Below are 9856 nucleotides of genomic sequence, written 5' to 3' on the forward strand. Positions count from 1 at the left end.
ACCAAATGAAATAAAACTGTGAGTCCTGACTGCTGACTTTACCTGTCTTTAGCCTATATGGCTACACCTTAAAGCACCTGGAGGTAAATATTAATTTAATGAAAGGTAATATTATTTTCCCATGCAGGTGGTAAAGCAGTGAAATTTATCACTGGAAATGGCGCAGACTAATATGTTACCTTCCCAGAGTCCATCTCTCCCTTACCAAAAATGCATTACAATGTCAGACTCCAAAGTGAATTTGACACAACTTATTGCATTTTCTAAAACAATTTGAATCTTATTCCTCAGTGCTGCTCTAAGTAGGAACACCAAAACTGTGAGGGCTCCAGGCTTCCCCATTGCTGGTGATGGCAGAGGACAAGAAAGCATTGTTTTAGTAGAGAAGCTTTTCAGAACTCCTGAAATCGCACTGAGTAGAGAACAGACTATTCTGGCATTACTATTACAGTGTCATAGAAATATTAGAAAGACTTGTCACTTCATGGAGGATTTGTCACTTCATGTCACTTCCGAAGATCTGTCACTTCTTTTCTCTTTTTTGATTAGTTTTCTTCCTTTAATTAGCTTTAGAATAGTGCTTATAGTTCTGAGAGTGCAATCAATCCCCAAGAATCCCCTACTTCAGACATGAAATTCAAACGGAAAAGAAATATGCAGCATCCTTGCTAATTTCTAGGTAAACTTTCAGCTTTGCTTTCCACGTACAATACAACGGTTCAAGTTGGCTTAGAGATATGGTTTATGCTAATTAAATAAATTGGATTTATTATAAAGAATTTTCTTGAATAAAAGAAAATTTATTTCGTGATATTCTTAAAGAGTTAATAAGAGAATTAGAATCTCATAATTAAGATCTCATAACCTTTTTATAGTTGAAGTTAGGAAAGGAAACTGCTCATAAAACATCCTTTGGTATCAATATTAGAGTCCACGATAGCTTGAGTGAGTCACAGACATTTCCCATGACGGCAAATAAAATCAGAGTCATAGAGTATATTAGCCAGTATAAACTTGCATTTTGTAGATGATGAAATTAATCTTTACGTTCCTGTGTAATGTCCTGCCATAAATGAAATAAAGAAGGGGAAAAAAATAAAATCCACAGAAACCATAAGAAGTCAGAATCCAGAGAAATATGCCAGGTATTGTATTCCATGTTTATTACATCCCTATCATCCTTTTTATCTTGTAAATTTCCAGATAATTTTATTTAATGCAAAGACTTTTTTCATTCTTTTCAGGAATTTAGCTTCGGCTGAGTAAAGACATCTGAAAACCAAATTTGCTACACAGAACTCAATGGTGCCTCACTGTAGCTTAAGAGGAATATAAAGAAAGAAAATAATTCTATACATGTGTAGGTGCTGGTGTTTTGAGTTACTAGGCCAAAGAGGATTAATATGTGAGCTTGACCTCCCCAACAGAACTTTGAACAAAATAGGCACTCACAAAGATTTAACTGAATGAAAAATTAAAGAAAGCATTGTGAAGCGGGCAGAGCTATGTATGACAAGGTTTTATAAAATTATATGTAACCAGAGACTCTATTTCCCTGGTCCCCCAGTTTGGGGTTTACTCATGACCGACTTTTCTCCCAGCATGTGGATACTGGATCCCTGTAGTCGAAGATTCTTGGAGTATCCAGGGTAACAAGGGCATAGAATTTCTTGCTGCTATCATGAGGTGGCATGCTGACAGCAAAATGGCAGCTGGCTCATACAGAGCATTGGACAGGCGCTCTGTTCTGGCTTCCGCCACGGTGCTGGCAGGATACTCTTTCGTAACAATCACCTCCATCCACATGCACTGCTGCCTTATGAACCATAAGCTGGCCCTGGACCCAGAATTAGGATGCACTCAGATATATGCCACCTTATGGATCCAAAGCTCTGGCTAATTTTTCCCTCTTTCTCTTTGGGAGCCTGGCAGGTTACTTTCAAATTTAGCTCTAAACAGAAAAATGCACAGACTTTCTAGTCGGAATATCTAGCCAAGGCTGCTTCATCCTGAGTTGCTTCTGTCCCCTAAATCCCTGGGCCCCACAGAAGGGAAGAAACAGCTCCTGGTTTATATTTCTGGGCCCACTTTCCTATACTTTTCTTGGTTCTTGCCATGGGATTCAAAGAAGAAACAGTAACTACCTTTTAGGCAGCCAAGTAGAAGAGATCACAGCTTAGATATAGCCAGCCTCCATACTGACTATGTTCTATTATTTTGCGAGCATTCTGGCCTCTGTCTTTACTCCATCTTGGATCCTTTACTACCTATGAAGGGAGAGAGGGCTGGTATCAGCCTTGGGAACCTCCTTTCTCTGGATTCACGCTCATTTCCTAAAACTCCAAAGCATGCTTTAGTTTTCACGGATCTCCTTTGTGCAACCCTCTATAAAAACCCATCTTTTTCAGGGCAAATGGAAGTATGGCCAGAGCTGGACAGTTCCTCCTGGCCTTAAGAGTCTTTGATGGTTATTCCCAAAGTTCTGAGCTGTAGTTAACATACCTAACTGGTCACCAAGACCATACAGTGAGTCTTGATGGTTCTTTCAAAAGGATTAAGTCTTCTTTTCCTCTTCCGGGATTAGCCTCCTTAGTTCTAGAAATCTTGAAGGTAGTTTTCACAGCTTTAGCCTACATCTTTACCCTTCAATAAGAATGGTGTCTCTGATGACTTGATTTTTCTATGGCATCCATTGCAAAGCCTCTAAATGTGTATGATGTCTTCATATTTTTTTTAATTTGGGGATTCTCATTTCTCAGAAGTGTGGTCTTAAAATGTTTGACCAGAGAAGTCTGATGATTCTCTATATTCTCCAAAAAAAAAAAAATAATAATAACTTTTAAGGTCCCAAATCCTAATACATGCGACAACATAGGTGAATCTCAAAAGTATTAGTACCAGTGAGACCAGCAGACTCACAAAGTTACACACTATGTGACTTATAGGACATTCTGGAAAAGAGACAGAAAACAGATCAGTGGATACTTGGAACTGGGATGAGGGTTAAGGTTTGATAACAAAGGGACAGGGAGGGTTTTTGTGGGGAGATGGAACTGTTCCATATCTTAATTTTGGTGGTAGTTAAATGACTCAAAACTCATAAAACTGTAGTTAGTGTATGGTTTTAGTAAAGGATGAGTTTTACTGTATATAATCATAATTTTTAAAAATGGAAAAACTATTTTTCCCAAATACTAAATGTCTAAATGTCAGGCCCAATTAAAGTCTAACAAACACTTTACCACATTCATTAAAGGCATTTTCTACCCAAGAGTCTTCAATAACTTTTAGGACACCACAGCTAGAGCATTATTCTTATGTCTAGTTGTCCCCTTCTAATATCTGCCTCTTTTGAAGGACTTTAGCAATTCGTCCTAATTTGAAATCTATTTGTTTCTGTCCTGGTGATGGAAAGGTCATTCCAGAAAATACCCTCAGATTCTGGAAGTCATTATTTCTTCACAGGCTGGATGGCCTTTCCCACAGACTATTGCAACATACAACACATTGGACATGTCTCATATGGCTTATCTAGGCTTGGGGTAATTAAAGTTTTCTCGTACACAAGGACTCACCACAGTCAAGAAGAGTGCTGGTAGTTTTAGAGATTTTAGGGTCCAAGTTAGGAACTTTAGAATCTACCTTCTATCTATCTGCTCGACACAAAACTCTCCAGGGATGGCAATCACAAAGAAGAAATTAACATTAACATGTCTTCTGTCCTGCATATTCTGCCAACCTCTCTCTGTCTGCCTGGTTTTAAAGCATCATGTAGATTCCTTTCAAGCTCAAATTCACCACAGACCACTAGTCTCTGTCCCCACATTAGCAGAGACTTTTAAGTGTCTATATCCACCCGTGTACTCTAGCCTGTCAGCAGCATCATGGCCAAAGTCTAAAAAATATCGACTACTTCCCACTGTGGGAATTTCAATTAGTCCACAATGTAAGTATGTGCTAGATGGGAATTCGTAAATATCCTGGGATAAGGCCCTTGGTAGTGTAACTTATTGCTCTCATGTACACATGATACAAATATCGTCCCATCTTCTTATCTTCCCAAATGAATTGTACTGGTCCCAATCAGGAAGTTCCTTATCAGGAAGTCCACAATCACCCTCTTCTGGCTTCTCTTCCCCCTGAATTTTCAATTAACTCGAGGCCTTAAGCAGTCCAAAAGGGTCAGTCCGACATTCCTTCTGTGTCAGTTTGCTGATCACCAAACTGGGAATGCTAGGTTTAGCATATAAAAATACAAAATGCCCAAATATTACATGGCACATACTTGCACTTAAAAATTATTTGTTGCTTATCTGAAATTTAAATTTAACTAGGTGTTATACATTTTATCTGGCAATCCTATACTGAATCCATTTCTTCTCTCTGAGCATAAAGCTATAGTATGTCTACCAGCTTCTCTTGCAGTTAGGTGAAGTCATGTGACTGAGTTCTAGCCATAAAAACCTCTCAAGCACAATCCTCCTTGTTCTTTTTCTTTCCAGCTGGCTAAGGACAAGTTGGAAAGAACCTGGGTAACTAGATCCCCACTCAAGTGAGCGTTGCCCAGGAGAATCACGCTAAAGAGCCATGTACCATGAATACTGCATGAACTGTTATTTGAGTAAGAAATTTTTATTGTGTTAATCCACAATAAAAAAAACCACTGGGTCTCATCCAATCTGTGGAAGGCCTGGATAGAACAAACATGCTGAGGAAGGGAGAGTCTGTTCACTTTCTGCCTGCCTGTCTTCAAGCTGGGACATTGGTCTTCTCCTGACTTGGGACTCAGACTCAGACCGGAACGTACATCGTTAGCTCTCCTGGGTCTCAGGCCTTTGAACTCGGACTTAGAACTCTACCATTAGAACTATCAGCTCTGCTGGGTCTCCAGCTTTCTGACAGCTTGTCTTGGGACTATTATAATTTCAGAGTAGTGATGAGTATATGATATAAACAATATTTTGAGATATGTTACAACATGTCTGCCACAGCTATGATAGGAAAATACCTGTGACTTATAGTTCACAGGAACTAATACCACTGTGATTTGTTGCCTACATTCGTAACGGAATGAAGGAAATACTGATTTTCGGTTGGGGGTTAGCAAAAATTAAAATGTAATTTAATTACCACATTGGTGAACACTTTTGGTGCTCTGACTGGCATTTCAGAGAATGACCCTTGGGCTACTGCAACTCTTTTTCTGCAGACTCCAAAAGTTGAAAATACATGGGTGTTTAAGTCCCCAAAAGGCAGCCCATCGCCAGGGACTGACTGGTGAAGATGTATGAAAAAACCAGCTTCTTTGCTTTGATATGGCAAAAAACTGAGGTATAATTTATGCTCCAGAGTTTTCCTGTGGTTTCCAGCTGAGGTTGGAACTTTGCCTAAAATTACATCGCATCATTATTCTGCTTTTCCCTCATTCCAGGTTACCCCTTAACAAATCACTTGCACACGAATCCTAGTTTTGGGGTCTGCTTCCAGAGAACGTGACTTAACACACCATCCAGGTCACAGAACCCCTAGGTCACAAATCCCTGCTCTAGGGGAAGTGGTTGGCAAGAGTTTGCGTACTTATGTGTTTGAGGTTGAACTTTCTGTTCTCAGCAAGTTATTATTATTATTAAGAAAGAGGTGAGCCTCGGCTAGAATAGAGCTGAACTCAATTCAAGCAGAGGTCAAAAAGGATGAAGAAAACCCAGAGATCATGAGCTTTATAGGGCTGGATAATCCTACGGCTTCTAAACTCCAAACATTAAGGGATGAGATGGGAAAAAACCTTGAGGGACAAAGGCTCAGTAAGATTTCTAAGTAAACAAAATGACAGCTGTGTGGTAACTGGATTAAGGAGAGTCCCTTCTCTGCCAAGCCCGACGGTAAACTTCCTTTTAGGTTAAAGAGCAAACCATGGAGTAAAGAAGCAAAGAAGTCAGACAGCCTTGAGATCTGCATCTAGATACAGTTATCAAATTTAGCAAATAAAAATACAGGTCTAGAAAACCTTGGGGGTAGTTACTGGCACCTGAGTCTTTCCGAAAGCAAACGCATCAGAAACATCCAAGTTTTTGAGGGAATTGTATTGCTAAAGGAACCACAAGCCTAGTCTAAAATAGCTTTGCCTGTCTGGAAAACTTAAGAACCACCCTCAAGTCCCCAAATTTGCAGGGGCAAGAAGCATATTATGAACGCCCCAAAGATGACATGCTATTGCCTACCTCGATGTGGCTGTGAAGGATAATGAAAAAGGGAGAGCCTCTCAGAAGATGAGCCGGGGGCTAGTGAGACACATGGTGACAGGAAATCTTCCCAAAGGGTAGGACCATGGTCTACACAAGGAATTTCTCCCACCCCAACACAAAGGTCTTCACGATGCCTGCCCAGCTGGTTTTCACGATTGCTAAGGACTGGCAACTGTCTGTATCTCCTAAATGGCAGGGTTTGTCTGTTTTATCGCAGACGGGATAGTATGTTCTAACCCCACCATTGTATGTAGGGGAAGGGAGAAGGAAAATTTACAGAAAACTCGTTTTCTTAATTCAAAAGTCCTTAGAGCACAAGGAGCCATATCCAGGCCTAAAGGAAAAGGCTACGTCAGCCAGAGATCCTGGATTTCGAGCTTTGGAGCAATGACTAAAGGAGACTTTGGGTTGTTTCCTTTGATGGAGAAAGAGGCCTGTGTTCTATGTCTGGTAAAAAGGGTGAAATAGATATTTGATGTCCAGAAGAGTGGACTGTGACAGAGACCAAACCCACGTTCTCCTCTTCCTGGGCACGTAACTAAACTTAATTTCCTAGCCTCCCCTGCAGTTAGGTGTGGCCCCAAGTCTGAGTGATACAGTAACGTCTAGGCCGGACTCATAACAACCTCCCAGCAGTGACCCTTCATGCTTACCCCGCTTTTTGGATGGCTGGAAGGTGACGATCCCCAAGCAACCTCGGGAGACACATATTGAAGATGGCAGAACCACATGATGGAACTTGGGTACCTGAATCACCAGTCAGAGGAGAGCTGCCTAAGAGAACCATCTAACCAAAGCACACACTTTGGACTGTTAGGTGAGTGAAGATTATAATGTTAAACCACTGAGATTTTCAAAACTCCTCTAAAACAGTGGCTCTCAGAGTGCGGGCCCAAACCAGCAACATGAGTATCGCCTGCCACCTGTTAGAAATTGGAGTTTTCGGTCTCTACCCCAGATTTACTGACTCGGAAACGCTGGGGGTGGGGCCCAGCGAGCCCTCCAGGTGATCCTGATGCACACTGAAGTTCGAGAACTGCTGATTGAAGGGAACGGCTAGTGTCAACTAGTATAAGCAAACAGCTGATGTTAACTAATAAGACAGCTAATCGGGCAGCCCCCAAAGTTGATCAGTTTACTGCTCCCGTTATTTCTCACTGATACGAGGTGATAGCATTGACCACTGCCTAACTTTGCTGCTAGAAGCTCCCGGTACACACCTGACCCTGACTTTGGCACAGGCCATGGTAGAGCTTTGAGGGAGGATGGTCTTCACTCGGTGATAACCTCATCTGAGTTTGCTTTTGAAAGGGGTACTATTGGTGCTTGGTTCTCCCCAGTTCATCACCCACGGGCCAGACACCACGGGAACACTGTGTCAGTTAAGGTGATGGATTTGTCTTGGTTTGCCTGGGACTTTGCTGGGGATAGCACTGAAAGTCCCTCATTCTGGGGAAGTCCCCAGTCTCAGGCAACTTGGGATGTGTGGTCACCTTAATCAATGTGGGCTTGCGGCTCAGAGCCTTCTCTCTCACAAAGATGATCCATGACTCAACAGGTCAGGCAACTTTTTATTTTCAACTCCCAAACGCAAAAGTCCTAATTACACTATTTTTCTCAGTTAATTGACCTACTCACCTTGAAGCCAAATGCCCTGATTGCTTCCTGAGGTCTCTGCATGCCCCTCTTTGAGGATGTGTGATTGCTGAAGCGGGGGCCACTTGAGGGTCAATGGATAGAGGTGGCCTAGGTAATTTTCTAGTTCTCCCCTCACTGAAGAGGAAGAGGAGGGGCAGGGACTCACATTTTCAGGCCTATTAGAGGATAGCATAATACCCCAACTTTACAATGCAAGGTAGAATGTTAACTTTGTATGAATCATATACAATGAGAGTCCAGCAAGAGGAAAAATAAGCATTTTTTCTTTCCTTAATTTCCTTAGGACTCATTCAGAACACTGGTTTTCAATGGTGGGCCTGGGGTGCACGTCTAAATTAAGTGTGTGGAAAGAAGGGAGGGAGGGAGGGAGGGAGGAGGAGGAGGGAGGGAGGGAGGGAGGGAGGGAAGGGGAAGGGTAAGGGAGGGGAGGAGAACTGTCTGTCTTATATGAATGAGGAAGTGGTGGTAGGAAAGGCCACCTTCTGAGAAAATGCAAGGATTCTAAAACCCTGTGACATCAAGGACTTGACGACATCAAAGTCACAGTAGCAACCCCTAAGACACATACAATTTTGGCAAGAAGCCCAGAATCTGAAAGTGGACTGCGTGGCCACTTTATGCGTTTGCATATACTGCCAGTATGCTGCCAGATCGCACATGACAGTGACACATAGTGTTTATCTAGCAGAACACAGATGAACCCAGGCTCTGGAGTCAGACAAGACCAGAATCCTGGCTCTGCTGGCTCTGCTATTACTAACTACGTGACCACAGACGACTCACTTCTCTAAGCATCAGTTTTCTTATTTGTAAAATGGGAATAACAGCTCACAGGTTCGTTACTGGGATGAGAAATGTGTGCGAAGTGCTTAGCACACGCCCGATGCGCAGTAATTAGTAATCAGTAAATAATTGTTATTATTCTAATTGGAATAAATCTGAGGAGAGATGTAAAAGTAGAATCACACCACCCAACTCACAGCGAATACTTTTCAGTCCCCTGCAAATGTCTCCCCATAGTCCTACTCATCACAGCAGCTACCTGCAAATTACTCTTTTCTCTCCCTTGGGAAACTCCCACCCTTTCTGGGTCCCTTCTGCTCGCTCCTGAATCACTCCTGTCAGGCCTCTCTTGTATGACTTCTTTGGGGGGCTCATTCCGTTCTATTTCTCTATGCATTTAACTGAGGAGTATAATAAAGGCACAAAATACTAAGCAATAAAAGATCCTTTTAAAAAGGTACAGAAGTAGGAGAAAAAAAAGTCTGTGAATACTTACACTGGTCTGCTTTCACTCTGTCAATTTATTGATTACCCTTACACTCTCCCAGCTTGCAACCTTGTTCATGTGTGCCAAATGTTTGTAGGACCATATAAGTTGAGCTTCTTCGTGTTCAGTTTAAAATTCTGAGATATTTATTAGACTTTTTGATCTATGTTGACTGGCGAACACTGGATCTCTTCAAAGAGGGATGGCTCTGGAAAAGTCCTTGGTACCAACTAGCTCCAGTTTTCCTTGGTCCAAGGAGGACACCTAGAGGCTACTTGTGATGTGGTAGCCTATCCTGAAATGCTTTTCACATTGTTTTTCTTCACAGAACCAATCATAAATCCCAGATCTAATAAGTCCGAGTGGAATAAATATTAATGTATAGCTAATCTTTGAGGGGAGGAAGCAGACTTAAAGAGGTTATATTTATTTTTCAGGCACAGTAGAAGTACATTACACAGTACAGAAGAATGTGATAGGTGGGGGAACAGTGATGAAAGACATTTTGGGGACAGCTGGGAAACTGTGTTGATCGATTGAGTAATCAATGTTGGTTGAGTGAGTAAATGTCGATTTTCTTAAGTGTAGTTGGATGTTGTCTTTGTGTAGGAGTATGTTTCTGTTCTTAGGAGATGCAGGCTGACATACTTAAGGGCAATGTAGGAGGATGTCTGAAACCTACTTC

This window comes from Pteropus medius, unplaced genomic scaffold (assembly GCF_902729225.1).
Source record: "Pteropus medius unplaced genomic scaffold, Ma_sr-lr_union100, whole genome shotgun sequence".
Classification (NCBI taxonomy): Eukaryota; Metazoa; Chordata; class Mammalia; order Chiroptera; family Pteropodidae; genus Pteropus; species Pteropus medius.